Source organism: Sminthopsis crassicaudata, chromosome 1, assembly GCF_048593235.1.
Source record: "Sminthopsis crassicaudata isolate SCR6 chromosome 1, ASM4859323v1, whole genome shotgun sequence".
Lineage (NCBI taxonomy): Eukaryota > Metazoa > Chordata > Mammalia > Dasyuromorphia > Dasyuridae > Sminthopsis > Sminthopsis crassicaudata.
Genome location: NC_133617.1, coordinates 385835745 through 385858369, shown reverse-complemented (window position 1 = coordinate 385858369; position 22625 = coordinate 385835745). Strand labels below are relative to the sequence as shown.

Below are 22625 nucleotides of genomic sequence, written 5' to 3'. Positions count from 1 at the left end.
TGATACAAGGATACTGAGAGGCAGTTGCTGTTCTCTGACCTCCCTCCTCTTCCCTCTGCTTCTGATTTGTCTCATTCCCAATGCACAGCACCTGTTTCAGCAAAGACTGGCTTGCAAACCCTTCAGATGCTATGATCCACATGTGTGGAGGCTCTCAGAGAATTGACCTGTCCCTTACACAACATGTTTTCTACCTGGTCACTTGAACTGAAACCTGACTGTTCCCAAGGATAACATGTGCATTGCAAGAAAATTCATTGGTTGCCTGTGTTTTTTCTAAGTGTTTTCTTAGACTCAAAGGATTAGGGGATATTGATTTGCTCTTGCTGCCACTGCTATTCTTATATTCCAATCTGTAGCTACCTTTCCTCTTTTAAATCGATGCTATTCTTATCTGCTAATCTTAATTGGTGATCTTCAGGAGAAGATTCTTGAGGACTTCCTGTATATTCCACCTCTACAGTATCTCTTGTATCTGTTTCTTCTTTTTGGATTCCCATTGCTACTACCCCAAGTACAAGCTCTCATTCATGTGCTGCAATAGTCTTCAAAGAGGTCTTCCATACCTCTGCAATACATCCTTCATGCTGCTGCCAAACTAATCTTCCTTCTGGTGATTTACCACTTTTGAAGACTTCCTGTATATTCTTAAATCATGTTACTACTCTCGTCAAAATTCTCCAATGGCTTCCTATTGCCCCCCCCCCTCCAAATTGAAATTCAGACTCTTCTGTTTGTTATTCACTTCCCTGTACAAGTTGGCATAAATTTATCTTTCAAAGCTTATCTTATATTATTCCCATCCGTTCAAACTGGAGTACTTAATTTCCCAAATCTGCTGAGGGTTACTAGCATTTTCCTCAATGTCTACTCTATATGTATACTTTTCTCTCTCTTTTTCAACTGTTCAGTCCCTTCCCACTCAAATGTCACATTCTCCATGAAGACTTCTTCTTTATCTACCCAATAACAAAATTTCTCCTTGGTTCCCACACGATACTTTGTCGCATTGTATATTATAATTGTATTTATTCTTGTCCTCCTTTTGTTTGAAGGCTCCATAAGATAGAGACATATCTTTTTAAACATTGCATGTTTCCTAGTGCCTAGAATGATGCCTTATACTTATTAGGCACTTAAAAATCTTATTGAGATTCTAGTTATATTGCTTTAGTTCCATAGATTGCTTAAATTCATCTAAAAATAACTTTCTGATACAAATTCCTCCAATCCCCAATGATTCCATATGCTCCTAATAATAAATTATTAGTTTCTCTAGATATTTACAACCAACTTTCATGCCATGTTCTTCATTGTTGCCGCCCTACTCTCCTCCCTTTTGCCCTATGAAATAGCCAAAGTTTTATGTTTTAGGAGTCGGTTTTAGACATATCTATAACTCAGTCTCGTTCTCCTCTTAGGTGTGTGATTTGTTGGTAATGAAAAGTCCAAACCCTAGAGCTGTGTTTTAGCAACTGCTAGAGAGCAGTGGTGGGGGGTAGGGGTGACGAGAGACTTAAATCTTGACTGAAGGGCTCCTTTTGTACTAAGGGCAGATATGAAGCATGAATTGTGTGGTTTGGAAATGTCACTGCACACCAAAAGAAATGATGGGAGGGGAGAAGGGAGGGAAGATGAAGATGGCTCCATTTGGAGACTAGTGCTAGAGAAGAAACATAATTTAGTGGAGAGTGCTGTATTTAGGATGAAGATAGTTTGATATGGACACTAGTGCTAGAGAAGAACCGTAATTTAGTGGAAAAAGAGTACTGTATTTAGGATGAAGATGGCTTCATTTGGAGACTAGTGCTAGAGAAGAAACATAATTTAGTGGAAAGACTGCTATATTTAGGAATATTTAGGAATTAGAGGAGCTATGTTCAATTTTTTTTTTCTGATACATAACTTTTCATGACTTTGGACACAACCATTTTGGACTTCAGTTTGTCCATCTGTAATTTGAGATCTTTGGGCCAGATGGACTCTTTTGTTCTTTTAAATTATAAATCTATGATCTTTTGATCCATTTATATTCATATTCTGATTTTTAATATCTTGAAAATTTTACTTGATCAGTTTCTTCATCTGTTAAATAAGGCAGGAGAGCTAGATTCAGTAGTTCTTTATTCAAGGCCAATGAACTTTTAAAAATAAAAACATTTTGATTACTGTTTTTCAATAAAGTTGGTTTCCTTTGTATTTTCCTATATATTTTATTTTATGAATTAAAAAATTTTATTCAGGAAATATCCATTGGCTTTACCAGACTGCTAAAGGGGTCTAGGATGAAAAAAACTGTTTCGGAACCCCTGTGCTAGATGACCTCCACAATATCTTCTAGCAAGCAGATCTATGAACTATTTATTATTTTTTCTGCCACATAGCTTTCTGCCTTGTAAATGTAAAATGACATCTCCCCCAGGGCACAGTAAGGGGAGCTCTGGCATTGTCAGGCTTCACTCAAGTCAAAGTAAAGAGAATGAAGAAAGAACCAAGGTTTTCTAGGGGCCTCATGTTCCCTATGAACATAGTTGACATTAGGAATGGCAGATCGTGGTACTTTGAAATCTTTGTTTCTGAGGATGAAAGAGTAAAGGCTAAGCAAAGGAGCCCTGAATGTGTTATTTGAAGAACTATCTAGGTAACTAAAACTAAATCACATTCAATTACCTATTAACTCAGTTCAACAAGCATATTTTAAAATGCCTATAGCTGTACAAAGTACTGTTCTAGAAACTGGGGATAAAGATTTTTTTTTAGATGACATAATATCTACTTTCAAGGAGTTAGAATCAAGAACACGATTTAAAATCCTACATCAAACACCTTATAATCATGTATCAACATTCAAGCGTTCTAGGCCTCAAATTTGTCATCTATAAAATGAGGGGGTTGGACATGATCACATGGTCCCTTTTAGCTTTAAACTATGATCCGTAGTGTAAAGGTATATTATAGAAGCAAAGGAGAGGTCAGATTGGAGTATGCTAGAGAATGAGGAGAAGGAAGAATAAGAAGGAGAAAGAGAAGGAAAAGAAGAACAAGAAGATCAAAGAAAAGGAGAGGAGGAGAAAAGGAGAAGGGACAGAAAGAAGGAAGGAGAGAGAAAAAGAAAGGGAGAAGAGAGAAGGGACAGAGAGGGAGATAGAGAAAGCGAGGGGGAAGGAGAGAGAGTAAAAGAAAGAAGGGAGAGGAAGGGAGGGCTAGAGGGAGGCAAAAAAGAGAGAGAAGAGAGAGATACAGAGAAAAAGACAGAGAGAAAGAAGGATCTACTTATGCAAAAACATTTATAGCAGCTCTTTTACATGACAACTGTGGAAATGTTTTATGCAAATATATAATCTATATCAAATTGCTTACCATTTTGGGGAGTGGGGATTTGAGGAAGGGAAGAGAGGGAGAAAAGTTGGAACTCAAAAATTTGTTTAAATCATTGTTAAAATACTAAAGAGATGAGGGGGGGGAGAGAGAGAGAAAGAGAGAGGTGGGGGAGAGAGAGAAAAAGAGGGAGAGGGAGGAGGAGAAAAGGAAAGAACTGAGTCTGGGAAAAAAGATATAGATTCTCAAAAAAGGAAATAAGGAGTCAGAACACAGCTTCTCGGTCTGGCTCTATCATCTTGGTGACAATGACATGGTCCCCTAATATCTCTGGGTCTCAGTGTCCCCATCTAAAATATATTATTGGACCAAACGATCTTAAAGCTTACTTCTAGCTCTAAATTTACAATCCTATACATGCATTCTGGGAATGGAGACAACCTGCAGGAATATATGAAGGTGGGAGTCTGCTTACTGCATTTGAGAAACAAATAATAGCCTAGTTGAGTTGGCAAATTATAAGAATGAAGTGACACACTTTGAGGCAAGACTGGAAAGGTAGCTGGCATAATCTTTACTTTAGGAATGGAAAACTGAAAACGAAGGGCAATCCACTTAATTCTTTCACTTTTCAAAGATATAAAATACATTTTTTTCTTCATGCATGATATGTAAAGTTAATATCATTTTCTGCTTTGTATTAAACTGGGAAAATTCACCGTACAAAATGTTGAAAAGAACACAAACTTCTAAGAATTTATTAATACTTAAGTGCTATGCCCCAGCACTAGTTTGTTCTCTTTCACTTATTAGCAGCCTATGTCCTTTTTTGGTGCTTCTAGCTTTTTCTGAGCATTTTGCTGAATAAAAATGTACTCGAGTGTATCCATGACTGAACATTAAATGCCCTCAAGTAGTTCTTGGAGTGAAGACTCTTGAAAATGACAAGAATGCTGGCAGAATGAGGCAATGGGAGAAATAGGGCAGGATATTAAATTTGAAGAAGGGAACTTCAGTGTTTTAGCTCTTAGAAGTGAAAGTTCTGGGTGATGCGTGGGGCTTAAGTTGTTCACTTCAAACCCTCCTTTATATTGTCACCCAAGTAGCTTATGCCTAGCCACATCAGCTGTCTCCTCCCTACTCAATGAATTTCCGTGGTCTCCTAAATAAACTCCTAAAACTGATTTCCTTCACAGCGCTGATCAAATGATCCTATGAAGCATCCAGGTGATACAGAGAATAGAGCTCTGGCCCTGAAGTCAGGAACTGTTATTGCCATTGGATAGTTCAGTTATATCCGCTTCTTTATGACCCTGTGGACCATAACACATCAGTTCTGTACATGGGATTTTCTTGACAAAGATATTAATGTTGTTTGCCATTTCCTTCTTCTGTGGTCAAAGGCAAACAGAGGTTAAGTGATTTGCCCAGAGTCACAGAGATAACAAGTGTCCAAGCTAGGACCCCTAGGATTTGAGCTGGAACAGATTTAAATGGTCAAGTCTAACTCCACAACTCAACAGATGAGGAAAATGACTTGCCCCAGTTTGCTCTATTAGCAAGGAGCAGAGCCATCAATTAAACTCAGATCTTTTATTGCTAAAATATCCTTTCTCCTGCTTGAGGCAAGAAGCTGTTCCCCAAAAGAAGGGGTTTTGGACTAAGGTACATCAGCATGGCTGATTGGATCCAAAGAAGGATGTCTTTGCAAAGTATTGTTTGGGGCTCCAGGACTTCAGCTGTTGTGACTTTTTTACATCTGTCATTTGGATTTCCTTCTCCTACTGTGCTTATAAAATGTTCACAGTGTGTGTGCCCTAGAGCCCTAGAAAAACAGAATTGGTTTCATAGGACTGCTGGAAGCTCTCTCTAGACTCTTTAACAGGAGCAAGGCTAATAAAAAGGATCAAGGCATTATATTCCTCTGACCAGGAGCAGGAAGTGAGCCTCAGGGCTTAAATAAGACGTGGGACAGTGGGAAGTTGAAGTTAGCAGATGTCTTTACCTGAAGGATATACCTTCTCCTTCAGTCCTGCCACAGACAGACCTCCAAGACAATGTGAAAAAATAAACCATCAGGGAGAGAGTAGATCATTGTGCGGAGCTAGTGTGTTTGATTATATGTTTGTTTCTGCAATCTAAGGGACCTCAAATATTTAGGAAGGACTTTCATATTTTCCAGTTCAATTTTGATTAGCATTCAGGAGTTAAAGGCACTTTTATTCCTTGTACTTTGTATATATTTTTTTTTATTATATATATATATATATATTTTATAATATTATCCCTTGTATTCATTTTTCCAAATTACCCCCCCTCCCTTATTCCCTCCCCCCGACGACAGGCAATACCATACATTTTACATGTGTTACAATATAGTCTAAGTACAATACATGTGTGTGAATATCATTTTCTTGTTGCACAATAAACATTAGAATCCGAAGGTATATGCAACCTGGGCAGACAGATATTAGTGCTAACAATTTACATTCCCCTCCCAGTGTTTCTTCTCTGGGTGTATCTACCTCTGTCCATCATTGATCAACTGGAAGTGAGTTGGATCTTCTTTATGTTGAAGATTTCCACTTCCATCAGAATACATCCTCATACAGTATTGTTGTTGAAGTGTACAGTGATCTTCTGGTTCTGCTCATTTCACTCAGCATCAGTTGATTTAAGTCTCTCCAACCCTCTCTGTATTCCTCCTGCTGGTCATTTCTTACTGAGCAATAATATTCCATAACTTTCATATACCACAATTTACCCAACCATTCTCCAACTGATGGACATCCATTCATCTTCCAGTTTCTAGCTACAACAAAAAGAGCTGCCACAAACATTTTGGCACATATATGTCTCTTTCCGCTCTTTAGTATTTCTTTGGGATATAATCCCAGTAGTAGCGCTGCTGGGTCAAAGGGTATGCACAGTTTGATAACTTTTTGGGCATAATTCCAGATTGCTCTCCAGAATGGCTGGATTCTTTCACAACTCCACCAGCAATGTATTAGTGTCCCAATTTCCCCACATCCCCTCCAACATTTGTCATTATTTGTTCCTGTCATCTTAGCCAATCTGACAGGTGTGTAGTGGTATCTCAGAGTGGTCTTAATTTGCATTTCTCTGATCAGTAGTGATTTGGAACACTCTTTCATGTGAGTGGATATAGTTTCAATTTCTTCCTCTGAGAATTGTCTGTTCATATCCTTTGACCATTTATCAATTGGAGAATGGTTTGGTTTCTTATAAATTATGGTCAGTTCTCTATATATTTTGGAAATGAGACCTTTGTCAGAACCTTTGTTTTTAAAAATATTTTCCCAATTTGTTACTTCCCTTCTAATCTTGTTTGCATTAGTATTATTTTGTACTTTGTATATTTATAAATATGAAGAAAGCCCCCCTCTCCCCTTCCCTTTATTCAGTTGTAATCCATAGTTTTTTCCATTCCCTAGGACTATTTCTTGGATTTAACTTCTCTTTTTGTCTGTCACCTCCATCTGTTAGTGAGTATAAGTGGGTTTCCTCTTATTAATCCTGCTTTCAAAAAACAGCATCATTGGCTCCCCTATTGAACATAGAATCAAGTGGCAGTGTGTGGAGTAATGCAGTGGTTCTTAATTTTTTTTCTTAGTATCTTTATACTATTAAAAATTATTGAGTATCTGTCCAAAGATTTTTTTGTTTATATTGGTTATATTTATAGATAATTACCATATTAGAAATAAAAACCTAATTTTAAATATATAGACCCTCTGGAAAGGTTTCAGGATTCCCTGGACCATACTTTGAGAGCCACTGGTGTAGTGGACAGAAGGCGGCTAGTCATGGAATCAAGATAGACACAGGATTAAAAAAAAAAAAAAAAAAGATATGAGTTCTAATCCTGCTTCAGACACTTATTAGCTATGAGACCTTGGGCTTGTCACTTAAGCCTATTTGCATTAGTTTCCTCATCTGTAAAATGATATGGAGAGAAAATGGCAAACCACTTCAATGTCTTTGACAAGAAAACCCTGAATGGGACCTTCAAGAATGGGACAGGACTGAAGTGACTGAACAACCTTGGTCAAATCACCTAACCAAACTAACCCTCTTCCTTATCTGTAAAAATAAAGAGATTAAATTCAGTGAGACTCTAAAATTTCTCTGATTCTCTGTGTAGTTTCCAGTGCCCTTTGTGGTCACCAAATCTTAGAACAAGAAGGGAAATTAGAATTCACTTTGTCTAATCCTCTATAAAACAGAGAAGAAATTTGAAACATGGAAATGGGAAGTGATTTTCCCACAGTGTCACTGAACTGATGGTAAAATCTAATCAAACTTATCTGTGATTACTCTTCAAATAAGATCCCTGTGTTCCAGGGAGCGGGGTCCTCTCAGTCTCAGGATAACTTTTGTGGTTGACTAAAAAGGTTCAAGAGACACAGTTTCTGGGTAATTTAATCATTTTGTTAATTAGGCCAACATATTATTAATAATAGACCAAAGACAATTATGGCAGCAGTTCAGAGCTTATATTTTTTTTTTTTTGGAAGAGGAGTGACAATCAACTCTGATTGGTTAACATAAGAGGAAAATTATATTAAAGGAGGGGCTGAAAATGACAACAGCAAGAGAAACTATATTTAGACCATCTGCAGCTTCGGCTATATAAACAAAAGGATCTCTTGCCACCAAACTTGATTGAATGGAATTCACCTGAGATTAAGATTGGGTTGGGTAGGGTAGATAGAGGAGAAATTTAGCTTGACTTTCAGAGACTGAGGTTTTAAAAATAGAAAAAAAAAAAAGGGGGGGGGAATTAATCCTCTTTAAGCCATTAGTTATTAATAGTAATTTTTCTTATTTCATTCCTACTTTTGCTTCAGTGATTCCCAGCTTTCCCCCTCTCCCCATACCAATCTGTCATGATGTCACCTGGCTGCCCTCATACCAGTCTTCAAGTTCCAGCTTGTGAATGTAATAGTTTATATAGCACTTATAATTTGTTTCCCATTTTGGACCTTTGCTTACTTCCCCGAATTATTTAGTCTTTGTTTCTAGTACATCAGCCTCATCTGAGAGCTCTTTGAGTATTTATGTAGACATCCATTGTCCCTGTTCCCCTTTTAAATGCCTGACAGTCCTGGGAACCAAAGCCTCAATAAAAGCTTGGCTGGTTCATGAAAATCAGCAGTCATCGAGCAACCCTCTATCAGACATTAATGTTCAGGGACCTGAAAAACCTGATGCATCTGGTTCTGCAACTTCCCCCCCTCCTCCCCAGAGCCAAACAGGGAAGCTTTAGCAAATAAGGTTATGATGGTATTGAGTTAAGGAGGAGGGAATCAGGTTTGTTCTTTAATGAATATACTGACAAAGCTGATTCTCTTCACCCAGAAAGTGCTATTCCTAATTATTCTATGTGGTTAACTCCATAATGGCAATAACAATACCTACTTCTCACAGACATTATCTTTTATCTTTTCCAGGCAGTCATTGCCTACAGTATTTAATGTCAGTGAAATCAAACCCCTTTGATAAAATGTTCTTAACTTGGGGTCAGTGAGTTTGTTGGTTTTTTTTTTTTTTAATATTCTGAAAATTAGATTTTAATTTATTTCCTTTGAAACTCTCTGTATTTTATTTTATACATTTAAAAACATTCTGCAAGGAGGTCCTTAGGTTTTCCTTAGGTTTTATTAGATTGCCAAAGAAATCGTGATCCAAAAATCCCTGCCTTCAGAGGATCCATCCAATCAAGTTCTGATGGAGAAGCCCACCTATTTGACATCTGTAATAGACAATAGCCAAAAGTACCAACTTGATCAGATCTATTGAAGATTCATCTTCTGGGTAAAATTCTAACAGCTGTCAAGTATTTTAGTCCAACTTTCCAATCTGTATGGAGGAGCAGACCATCTTGTAGGTTTCTTACAGGTTGCCCTGGGGGATATAAGCTGGAAGAATTTTTCTCTGGACAGTTCAAGTCTCAGAAGGCAGTTGAATTCCCAATGGCCTCTGGAGGGCAGTATTTAATTATTTTCTATGGCACTATTCTCATGGCTTGATTGAGCTGGAAAAAGAAATGAATTTGTCTATTACTGTTATTATTGTTGTTGTTGCAGCCATTTAAAAATTATCTGGGTGTGGGGAACCAGTTAAGGAGTGAACATTTTGGATAATTTCTAAATCCACTACTTTTAATTTTCTCGTTGAATATTTTGTGGATGCCACTAACAAGGAAAAAGAAAAACAGGTCTATGTTTCTTCTTTTCTTTCTGCCTTAAATATTTCGAGACTATTTCTTTAATGAATAGCAGTAGTTATTGTTTAATCAACTAGTGTCTAACTCTTCAGAAGTCCATTTGAGATTTTCTGGGCAATGATACTAGAGAGATTTGCTATTTCCTTCTCCAGCTCTTTTCACAGAGGAGAAACAGGGTTAAGTGATTTGCCCAGAATCATACAGTTAGTGTCTGAAGCTGGACTTGAACTCAGGAAAAAGAATCTTCCTGCCTTCTGGACCAGCACTCTGTAGACTATAAAACCACCTAGCTGTCCATAAGCTAGGTATAGGTTTACAGTGTATAGGTATGATGATGTCACTATCTCTCAGAAGTATTCCTTCAGTAGTTCCATGTTTCCTGCAGAATCAAGTACTAGAATATAGCACTTTCCCATCACAGTATATTCCAAATTAATCTTCCTATTTTATTCCTATTATTTCCTAACTTATGTCCTGCTTGAAGCTCTAGGCAAATCTGATAACTTGCTCTTCTGATATATTGTACATTTTATTACCTCTGGGCTTTTCCCTATTGTTCTAAAACTGGAATTCTCCTACCTCCCCTCCCTGAATCAGACCCCTCCAGGCCCTTCCCTAACTCAGCACAAACCTAATCTTAGCCACCTTTCAAAGTACACTCACATATTGTCCCCAGGCTCTGTGAAGCCTTCCCAGATTCCTCCTCCAATTCCAAAATGCTCTCCCCTTCTCAGAGCTCTTCTAGTTCTTTCTTTAGCTCAAATGCACTAAGGTCTTCCCCTCCTAGATGGATTTTTTTTGGACTAAGTAAAAAAAGATGATTTTTTGCCTCATTTCTTACCTAGTCTTAATCATAGCGCAGGCATTACTTCAGATAAACTGAGACCTACTAAAGAAAGACCTTATCTTGGAAAGGGTAAGATCTCCCACTGCATCGAGGCCATTTCCAGTCGTCCTGATCTCTATCTGGCCACTGGACTCAGATGCCTCTGAAGGGAAAAGATGCATGTGACCTTGTACAGCGCTCATTTAAATTCAATTCACTCACGTGTCATGACATCACCTCCCTGATGTCATGGTCCTCTTCAAGAAGGGCAAACTATCACTACTACAGCTTTTTTCCTCTTCTCTGAGGTCTCCTAGCACTTTTTAGCTCAAATGTACTGAGATTATACTGGTTTAGCTGTATACACTATTATGATTTATTAAATCATATGTACAAATTTACTTTTGATTTCTCTGCCCCCATCTCCATGTATGTGAATATTTGTTGAGCTGAATTGAAATGTGCTGAATGCTAAATTTCTATAGGCCCAAGGTTCCTCAATTTTAAAATGAGAAGGGTAAAACAGATGAATTCTCTCTTTGCTAATCTCTGAGGCTATGACCTATGGACTGAGAATGTTTATTTGGACTGAACCAGTTCCCTATCCAACCTATTCCTTTACAACAATGTTTTTATGGGAAAATACATGCCAAACGGATTCATTCACTACCTGTATCTATTCCAAAGCCTCCTCAACTGTGGGTCACAAGCCCATATGGGATCTCATAACTGAATGGGGGGGGTTGTGAAATTATGATTATCAGTAAATGTTTGGTTTTTATACTTATTTTACATATGTATGTATTCAAGGTCACATAAATTCTGGTAAAAAGGGGTCATGAGTAGAAAAAGTTTAAGAAGACCTGACCTCTACCACCCTCAGGGAGTGGAACTTTTCCTACTCCATTAGCTGATGGATTTGGTTAGGTCAATGTTACTGAAAATTAGATCTCTGAATGATTAAGTAAATTGTGGTCCCTGAATACAGTGTCTTGGTGCAGTTTTAAAGTGCCAAAGCTTACAACTTCCCCAAGCCCTTTGGGATACCCTGTAGAATGGAAGATTACAGAACTATATTAAATGATGAATACAAAGCTTTACACATCTGGATGGTCCTGCTAACCATTCTCTAGCATTTCCAGGAAGATTGGAGAAAGGCTTGTCTCTACCCCTTCTCCATTAGAATCAGTGATTAGTATTATCTTGTATTATCAGTTTCTGGCCTCCCCAGTTTTACCACAAAGCTTTGGAGGCTTAAAATAAGATCTCCTCAAGATAAGTCTGAAGGTTCTGCTGTAGGTGGTAGCCGGAGAGGCCCTAGCATCTCTTGCATTGTTTGTTAATTCCATATAAACAGGAAAAGTCATAACTTCTGAGCTCTCTTCTTTCTTTCTATACTCCTTTACTCCTTCCCTATCCCCTGATTTGGGAGAATTGCTGTGTTTACAGGGTTGGAGCTTGCTAATTCATCACCATAGTTCTCTTGAAGATGAGAGATCCCAGAGTTCTGATCACATAGTAGGATGGATTGTTTCCTTCAGTGGCCATCCATTATTTTAGTCTGGGGAACCAAAGGAGGAAAAAAAAGAGGCACTTTCCTCTTAAGTTCCAAGTCTGCCTGAAGAAGGAAAATATGGTTAAGGCAAGAAAATTGATTTCAGGAGGTCATTAGTGATGTTATAGAGTGAAAATATAATAAGTCTTTATTTTCATGTTAAGGCCAGAAATAAAAGCATGATCATCCAGGTGCTTAAGGAACCTGGTTTTATCCTGAAAGTTTCTTACTTTAGGAAAAATAAACAAGGCTTGAATTAATAAACCTTAATAATGCAATCTTGGCTTATATCCTATAAGCAAAGACATAAACTAAAGAAGTAAAGAAAAAAATCTCCCTCCCTGGTCTGGAAATCACTTCCAAGTGTTTTCCAAACTTTAAAAAGGCTGTTGTAAACAGAACATCATTTTTAATAGTTTTTCTTACTTTTAGAAATAGCTTTTATTTCAGAGCCTTGTTTTCCTAATTCCGAGGCCAGTACTCTTATCTACCATACCATGCTGCCTCCTCAGACATTGGAGATGTACAAAAAATAAGACAATCCTTTTTTAAAGGACTTTTCATTCCAACGGTTGGGGACCTCTGATCTAGATTAACAAGATATGAAAAAAAAGGATTGACAATTTTCTCTCTTTTTTTTAATTCTTAAAAGCTTTTTCCTTTTAAAAACAGTTGTATTGACATTTTTTTTTCCATTGATGTCTTGATTTCATTTCCAAATATAGTAGTCTCCTCTAGATAGAAGTTTCTAAGGGAGACCATGTGATACAGTGGATAGAGAGGTGACCTTGGACTCAGGAAGACCTCAATTTCCTTATCTGTAGAATGATAAGATGGGACTAGATAGTCTCTAAGAGTTCTTCCAGCTCTGAGTGTGTGATCTTGTGATGTATTTGACTTCTGACCTCCCTGATATTGAAAGTCTAAAGAAAATCAGATTTATTTGGAGCTGAAGAACTAATCCTAACCCCATTCTAGGGTGATGATCCTGATAATTCTACAGTTGGTTTGAAGTTGGGCCATAGACTGATTCAGATTTAGTTTATTTGGGGAAGCTTAGGATTGCCTGGATGTATTCATGTTTCTGGGGCAAGATTTTAGCCTCCTGGGCTATAAAATGGCTATAAAATTCTTTTGATTGGGTAATTATCTCCAAAGAATGTAATACTTATATGTTACTAAAAATAGTGGTATCAAATTCAAGTAGAAATAAAGACAACTAAACTTACATAAGCGCCTACATACTAACTTAGAAAGCTACATATTCATATCATCTGTGTTCTATTATGGCAACCAGTTAGTACAGTGGAGAAAGCACTGGGCTGGGAATCAGGAAGACCTGTTTTCCTGAGTTGAAATCTGGTCTAAGACACTATGTGCCTGGACAAGTCATTTAACCTTATTTGCCTCAGTTTCTTCATCTGTCAAATGAACTGGAGAAGGAAATGTCAAATCACTTCAGTATCTTTGCCAAGAAAACCCCAAATGGAGTCACAAAGAGTTAGACATAATTGAAAAAAAATGACTTAACATGATTTTCCATTATATTTTTATTTTGGTAAATACTTTTCAATAACATCTGATTCTTGAGGGCACTTTAGAGATGTATTTGATATCACTACTTTAAAACTTGATACTTAATAATGAATGTGAGTGAAAGTGGGTGGCAGCAAAGAATTTCAGTTGCAATGAGGAAAAATGGAGTATGATTTCTCTAAAAGTATAATAAAAACTTTAACAGAGAACAATTAGAATCCTTTTTCAGTCTTTTTTTAAATATCCTTTCCAAGGTTTTGCAGTTCCTTTGATAATTTTGAAAACACATTGTAGTCACTCCATCCATTCTATCTCCCAGTGGGAACTGAAGCATCCTTCATCCTTCTCCATTATTCAGATACTTGAGACTAGATATGGTCATTGTTGTCTGGGCTTGCTCTTTTCTCTAATAAAAATTATATCCTTCCTGTAGCAAAATGATTGGGCAGTAAATAGGCTTCTGGATGGAGTCCAGCTAATGCCTAATTCAGTAACAATACTGCCTCTCACACATTTGTGTTATGGAAAAAACACTGAAACAGGAATGAGGAGTCCTGGATGCTTAGTCCTGTGTTATCACTGACTAGTTATGGTGACCTTGGGTCAGCCAATTTCTCCAGGTCTCTGTTTTCTCATGTGTAAAATGGAAGTGATGAAAATAACAGTCCAACCTGTTTCAAAAGATTGCTGTGAATAACAAATGGGATTATGTACGTAAAGGTGCTTTAAAAATGTATATATATATATATACATACATATATATATATATATATATATATATATATATATATATATATATATATATATATATATATAAATGGAAGGCAATAGAGTAACAGAATATTAATATTCTCAGTTTAACATCATTGCTGTCACTAGTCCTGGTCTTCCTGGCTCTGTTGATCCAAAATGTGTTTTGTTTTGTTTTTTCTTTCATTTTTTCTAACAACAATTTCTTGATCTTGTTGGTTCCTGGTCATTCTATAACATGGTTCATTGGTTTATAATGAGGAGGAGTTCTAATGTAAGGTCAGAAGATGGAGTCAGTCAAAGTGATAGATACAGTTTAACAGTAATTACCTGGGAAGGGAAATGGGGTCAGAATTGCTAAATTTAATGGTGCAAGGAATGATCATAGGAAGGGAACAAATGTGAACTGGTGGGAAAGGTTGAGTAGTGCAGGGGAGAGTGAAGTTAGCTGGAGAGAAAATGATTAAATGTCTGGCTTCTGAGTTATCAGAACACGCACAAGCAAAGCAGAAATGGCTTCAATTCAACTCCTAGGGTCAGATGTTATCTTTGTCAAGGACGATCCCTTTCACCACTAGCATCCATGGAAGGTCTTTGCTGGGAATTTGAGCAAAGAAAAGAAATCATTCTTAAATTTTATGAATCTAATTCAGTTCAGTTTCTGGGTTATTTGTTCTTAAAAATAAACTAAATTAATAAAATGAAATAAATTAAATTTCCGGGGGGAGAGGGAAAATCTAGACTTAGTAGTTTTCATTCAATGTTCTGTCCAATCTTCTGCTTGTACAGCTCTTATTGCCTCCCCTATTAAGAGTGGTACAAGTTAAAAGCAGTGATTGGAACACCAACTTGGCAGTCAAAAGACCTAGATTCAAATTCCATTGTGATATATCTACCTGTCTACTTTAGACAAACCATTTAACCTCTCCAGATTGCAGTTTTTCCATCTGTAAAATGGGAGGCTTATACCCAATAGCCTCTGAGGTTCTTTCTCACTGTAGATCTAGGATCCTATGATTAGGAAAGGACAACATATATTATTATACTCATTTTACAGATAAGCAGATTGAGGACCAAGAAGGGTGCAGACCTGCTTTTATTGTAAAACCCATATGGGCAAGGATCATATGTTCTTCCTTATATCCTCTTAGGCACCTGGCATAACACCTTGCACAGAATTAACATTCAATAAATATTTATTGGTTAATTAATCGCTTTAGTTCATGCTGAAGGACCTCAGTGGATGTCTCCTCAAAGTCTCCCTTCTAGATTGGTGATTTTCTTGCTGTGTCTCTGGTTTTGGGCTTTCCTATGTTCCCTAGCTACTCAGTAGGCCAAAGGAAGGCCCTCTGCCTGAAATTTGCCACTGTCTTAGAGATTTTACAGGCCTGAGTTGAATCACAAGAGAAATCATATGTAAAGTGGTTCGAAAAATTGGGCTTAGTGGGATCTGAAGGGAGTATAATCCAAATCTTCATCTTCTTCTTCCAACTCAGCCTCTTTTTGGAGGGATGAGTGGGAAAGCAGAAGTTGGGGAGGGGAATGCTGGGTAGGCAGGTTGCAACTCCAGAAAGCAATAACCTGTTTCAACTTGGGACTTAGGAGTCTCATAAATGGAATTTCAGCAATTTTTAAAGAGTCCTGTGAGAGGGGCCCTTTGGAATTGCTCACAGAAGTTTCTTTGTATTTTTTGACAAAATGCCACATCGAGTTCCAGTTCCACCGTTGTTTGGGAGAAAAGTGCCCCAGTGGTTTGAAAGGCCCCTCTTTTTGCTTTTTTTCTTAGGAATCAGCATTGCTGAAAATTTCCACAGTCTCTGGGAAAAATGACTTTCTTCTCTTCTTTTTATTTAAATCTGATCTGTGTGCTCTCTTCTTCCCTCAAAGCCAAAACACCTGGAGGTTGTTTTTGAAAGTGAGATACCAATATGCTAATCCTTTGGGGGAAAGTTAGATTTTTTTGTTTTCTCTCCATTCCCAAATCTGACAACCTATGTGAATCAGTAGAGCTAACAACAACAAAAAAATATATTATTATCAATGGAATAGTATCTTGTGATTAAGAAGGACAAATAATCAGTATTACAGAATTTTAGACCACCCAGTGATCATCTATTCCAAGGCTTCTTAAACTTTTTCTATTCACAATTTTTATGTGACTCTGGGAATATACATATATAGAATAAGTATACAAATAAAACATTTACTGATAATAAATCATAACTTCATGACCCTCACATTCAGTTGCAAGAGCCCATATGGGCTGGAGACCCACAGTTTAAGACTTATGATGGCTATTTAGGTTTATCTTGGTTCATGTTTGAAGAGTTCTTTATAATTTGCAAGTGCTTTCCTTAAGAGTAGAAGTCCTTAGCTTGTTAGTATGCCATGAATTCCTTGAGCAGTCTGATGAAGCCTATGAACCCCTTTTAAGGGAAAAAAAAATGCTCAAAACGGAAGGAAATGCTGAATTTCAATTCAAGGTTGTGAAAATAAAAATGCAATTTTTTTCCTCATGCAAGTCCACAGACTCCCTGAAATCTCATTATGAACCCTAAAAACTCCTGAAGTAGAGCGAGTCTTTCAGTTTTGTTCCATTTACTCTTTCCTCATTGCACACCTTCATTATCCCTGATCTGAACTATTACTTTGCCACCACCCTCTCTCCTAACCCCTATAGGGAATATCAAAGTTCCCTATGTCAGGGATGTGCCCCATCTCAAACCTGTGAGTTCTTACATATCCCTTGAAGCCCAAACCAAAGCTATACTTTCATGAAGGTTTCTTGTGCTTTGCCAGTTGCTAATGATCTTTCCCTCCTCTAGACCTTATCTAATACTTTGTATTTCCCTTAAGCAAATGTTATATGTTTATGCATACAATACATGTATGTATGTAAATATAAAAATATGTGTGCATATGTGTATACACATACACATACACATTATTTCCTTCACTAGATTTTTTTTCTCTTTTCTTTTTTTTCTTCCTGAGGCTGGGGGTAAGTGACTTGCCCAGGGTCACACAGCTAGGAAGTGTTAAGTGTCTGAGATCATATTTGAACTCGGGTCCTCCTGAATTCAAGGCTGGTGCTCTATCCACTGCGCCACCCAACTGCCCCTCCTTCACTAGATTTTAAGTGCAATGAAACCAAGGATTGCTCTCATCTCTTTTTTTGTTGTACATTCACTTCAGATATATCCAGGGGATGATCCCATTTGGAGTTTTTCTTAGCAAAGATATTGGAGTGGTTTAATATTTTCTCCTCCACCTTATTGGCAAGCAGGGCTAAGTGACTTCCTCAGGGTCAGTCAGTTATAAGGCCAGATAAGTCTTCTTGACTCTAGATCCAGTGCTATATTCACTTCTCCACTTCCCTAGTTGCCTCTTAACTTTGCACTGCCTTCCTTCAATTAAATCCAACTTCTTTACATGTCATGGCATCATTCCCTGATGTTATTGTGCTCTTCTAGAACAAAGGACAAATAACAGCCCCTTAGTTAACTTTTGTATCTCCCTAACCTGAAGTTCTGCATACAGTAGGTATTTTAAAAATTTCATAGGGCAGCTAGCTGGCACAGTGGGAAGTCAGCTGGGAAGTCAGGAGAACCTGAGCTCAAAATGGCCTAAGATACCTAATACTTCTTAGCAGTGTGACCCTGGGCAAGTCACTTAACTCCAGTTGTTTGGTGGGGGGGGGGGGGGGGAAGCAAAAGCAAAAAAAATTTCCATAGAAAAGTTGAGAGACATTTAACAGGTATTATAAGGTACATATTACAAATATTCTTACCCTCATTTTGAAAATGAGGAAAGTGATGGGATATGTGATTTGGCAAATTATAGCTAGTGAATGGCAGACAGAGTACTAGAATCCAGGTTTTCTATTTACAAATTCAGTGCTTTTTTACTCTGCCTCTTCCATAAAATAGATTTCCATTTTGCATAAATAATCATGGAGGAAAAAGATAATTGTTTATTTGAGATTCTTGAAGATTTTTTTTTTTTGTGTGCTGTTCAGAAGTCCACCAAGGTCTGCCTCTGATTCCTTCTTGTAGTGTAGTGGTGACCCTAAGGCCCAGAAGAAGTGAGTCCAAATCCTGGAGGATCCTATCAAGCCTGGAAAATTTCAGATGTGGCCCCAATGCTGAACTGCGCTGTTTCCATTGTAAGAGCACCAATCTAGCTAAGTTGACAAAAGCTTATCACTAGGGTGGTAGCAAAGGTATGAATTTTTTGTCCAATCATTTTTTAAGACCATTTATGTACTTAGAAAAAGCTTGAGGGCTACATTCATACAGGGAGACTGGGCAGATTCAGGAAATGCAGAATTGCTTTATAATTAAAACAACAGTAACAACTAACATCTAACAACCTGTGTTCCCTTCTGATGGGAATTGTATCTTAGTCAACCAAGGAGAATAGAGAATTGTGTGCATACAGTGGTCACAACTCTGTTAAGATAAAATTTGTAATCATAAGGATTAGGAAAAAAATTGTAGTTTGTTGTTGATATTTTGTGTGTTTCTTTTTCACTGTGAAGTTACTATGTGTGTGGTGTGTGTGTATTTTAAAGGCACCTTTGGATTTCATAGGATCATATATTTAGAGCTAGAATTAGATTTAGGTCATAGATTTAGAATGACTTACCCATGTTTACACAGCTACAAATTGTCAGAGGGACAATTTATCCTGAGACCAAGCCAAGTTTGCTATCTCACACTAAAGTAAAACCATTAAAATGGTTAAAAGATGCTACAGGTTTACAGTGGAAATATGGGAGTTAGTATTTTGAACTCTGTTTTGCCCCATGCTCGATTCCATCCTCTGCCTAGGCCTTTTCTCTGGGGGTCTCTGCTTGGAACCACTGTAAAAGATGGGTTGGGAAGTCCTTTGGCTCCATGGGATAGCAAAATTTCAAGCCAAAAAATGAAATTATTCTTTATAAATACTGGACTTTAGTCAGTCATGAAAAATGGCTAAGGTATGCTTCCATAGCCTTAAGGAGACAGAATGATATAAGATGCCCTCTTCATCTTTGAGCAATTCTTTTCAAGATCAGTTACACAATGGGAAACACTTAACTGTGTTTGCTGAAGTCCTCAGGCCAAATGATTTCTTTCCCTCTCTTCTACCTTTTTTTCTTCCTGAGATATGCTTCAAGAAATAGCCTTGAAGGATGTTTTTTTTGTTTTGTTTTGTTTTTCTAACTACCCAAGAGTTGCAGTTTTATTTTTGGATATTTTAGACTCATGCTTAATATGATGGTTTCAAGTCAAGAGCATGCAAGCTGCTAACTATTTCCTGTCAAGAACTCTTGGTTACAAAGCGAGTTCCTAATATTCAAAATTACACTTGTAACCCAAATACTGGCAGCACCTGCTATCAACTCTAATGTTACAGAAATAGAGGGCTGCCTATCTATGCTTAGGACACTTTTTCTCCAGAGACAAAATGGTATCTCTCTCTCTCTTTTTTTTTTCTTTTTTTTCTTATTTTATTTTGTTTTTTATTAATTTTTATAATTATAACATTTTCTTTGACAGTACATATGCATAGGTAAATTTTTTTTTTTACAACATTATCCCTTGTACTCCCTTCTGTTCCGAGTTTTTCCCCTCCTTCCCTCCACCCCCTCCCCTAGATGGCAGGCATTCCCATACATATTAAATATCTTATGGTATATCCTAGGTACAATATATATGTGCAGAACCGAATTTTGTTGTTGTTGTTGCAAAGGAAGAATTGTATTCGCAAGGTAAAAATAATCTGGGAAGAGAAACAAAACAAAACAACAAAAAAAAACAATGCTCACAGTTTACACTCATTTCCCAGTGTTCCTTTTCTGGATGTAGCTGATTCTGTCCATCATTGATCAATTGGAATTGGATTGAAGATATCCACTTCCATCAGAATACATTCTCATACAGTATTGTTGTTGAAGTATATAATGATCTCCTGGTTCTGCTCGTTTCACTCAGCATCAGTTCATCTAAGTCTCTCCAGGCCTCTCTGTATTCATCCTGCTGGTCATTTCTTACAGAACGATAATATTCCATAACATTCATATACCATAAAATGGTATCTCTTTAGAAAAAACTTTAAATATTTCATAATACAGAAATGGTGACTACTTGAAGTTAATATCAATGATGTGAACTAGGCAGAACAAGTATTCTTTTTCCCATTTCCTAAGTGAGGAAACCAAATAGAAGAGTAGTAAAAGGACTTGCCCACATCAGCCTGGTAGTGGTATATCTAAGACTCACACTCAAAACTTCTCAGTCTAAGATTATTACATCATGCTGTCTCTCTAGAGTGTATAATATTGGAAAAGAATCACTTTTTTATGTGCTTGATATTGAAAGGTGAAACAGATGCTTTAACTGAACTGAAAGGAAAACACTTGTCATAAAAATATTCATGAAAAATGAGCAAAAGGTAACATTACAATCTTCCAGACTGATAAGCCTGCTTGGGAGTGACAGGTGTTGGAGAGGCAATGTCTGGTATGCACATGTGCATCTGATTTATTTATATCAATTGTTTATATCAAATCCAGCCAAAGTCTGTGAAGCTAGAATAGCTGACAAAGAATACTGGGATAGGGAGACGACTGGGTGACCCCACTGCTTTATTACAACTTGAGGAATTTTTAAACTATGAAATGATCTATAGCCTTTGAGATCCAAATTATATATAGGTGTGTAACTTTAGATATGTAACATAACCAGATTTGTCTAGTTTAAAAAGCCTGATTTCTTTCCTCTTCATTTCATTCTGCTTATGTGTTCAGATTAAAAAAATACCTAGCTGTCCCAAGCCACTCCTTCCTGAGGATACAAGTCCCTCTCTGAATAGTTCTCCAGGTAGTATCCTCAGGCTGAGGTCAGTAATGTTTTCTTTCTTATTCTGGGAGAAACTGGTTGCCCCCAGTGGGAGTCTTCCAAGGTTTTCCAGAAATGTCTGGGCTAAAGGATCTGTCTTCTAGATGAGGCAATAAGGGTAAGGAGAAATCACCTTTCCTCCTCCTCTTGATCAGAAAAGAAAGCAGGCAAGAGAACTTACTAGGAATTGGAGGTTCACTTACTCCCTTCTCTGACTTTACCCGACACTCACCATGCATTTTTTGGTCTAGGTGGGATAGAGTAAGATCTCCCTCACATTTTATCTTTATTCTGGTCAGGAAGCCAAAGGAAGAAAACAAACAAACACTGTAAAAGAACAACTTAAGAAGAAATGAGTTCTTTTACAATTCATTCTTATAGACAGTAGAGAGAGAGTATTGTAATGTTACCTTTTGCTCATATTTAATGAATAATTTTATGACAAGTCTTTTCTTTTCAGTTCAGTTAAAAGGGTCTATTTCACCTAAGCCTCTCAACCCTTAGGCCTCTGAAGCCCAACTGAATAGATATCAATGTGTAAATCAGGCTTTTTAGGGGCTGCTTTTCAGTTATTTGTAGTAAATCTTATCACCTTGGTTAAGGGAAACTCATTAAATTATTCAGGGGCTCCCCATCATCCTGCTTGTGTATCCAGAAATCTTTTTCAACTGGTTACTTTACAAGGCATACAGCCTATGTTAGCTTCTCATTGATCCTTATCTCCCACCTTGATTAATCCCAGACTATTTTCTTGCCATTCACTGATGTTTTCTCCTACTACTCCTTTCCTGGTCTTCTCTTCCTTCCTAACACTTCTCACACATCTTTTGTGTTTTTTCTCCTTTATATTTTCTCTCAGCCCATCACTAGTGGTTACAAATTAGCATTGACATCAGCATTTATGGTTTTCATATAACTTTTCTTTATAGTAAAAATAGATTCATAAATTTCATTTTCACTTGAGTGAGATGATGGATGAAGGCAGCTAGTTGGTATAGTGGATGGAGTGCTGGGTAGGAGAAGACTCATTTTCCTGAGTTCAAATCTAACTTCAGAAACTTTCTAGCTGTGTGACTCTGGGCAAGTCACTTAACCCTATTTGTCTCAGTTTCCTAACCTATAAAATGAACTGGAAATGGAAATGGCAAATCACTTCAGTAACTTTGCCAAGAAAACCCTAGATATGATCACAAAGAGTTGGACAACTATGTGCCAGACACTGGGCTAAGTGACAGCCTGGGGGATACAATTAATAAAAAAAAAAAAAGACAGTCCTTGCCCTTAAGGAGTTTATAATCTAATTGTGGAATACAATACACAAAAGGAGGCAGGAAAGTAGGGGTAGGGGTTGGGGACCTTGAAGAGACAAGAGGGTATCTAGTTCCATGGAGTAGAAGCCAGATAATGCAGCAGATGCAGAATGGAGTGAACCAAACTCTAGTTTCTGTCTTCCACCAAAGAAAACTTTATACTTCTAGCCCCCCAATCAGATAGAAAAAGAAGCTG

At 37.3% G+C, this 22625-nt stretch overlaps 1 protein-coding gene across 11 annotated transcripts in view; it reads left to right on the top strand.

Annotated features, from left to right (window-relative positions):
• The window catches only part of PDZD2 (PDZ domain containing 2), a 499259-nt gene that overhangs the window by 181191 nt on the left and 295443 nt on the right, over positions 1 to 22625 (top strand). Inside the window, exon 1 of one of the 11 annotated variants that reach the window (XM_074279483.1) lies at positions 18378 to 18400. The exons of the other annotated variants lie outside the window; for them this stretch is intronic. The gene's annotated coding sequence lies outside the window, so the exon portion shown is untranslated. Of the gene's footprint in view, positions 1 to 18377; positions 18401 to 22625 lie in introns of those variants that run through there. 11 annotated transcript variants of the gene reach the window in all.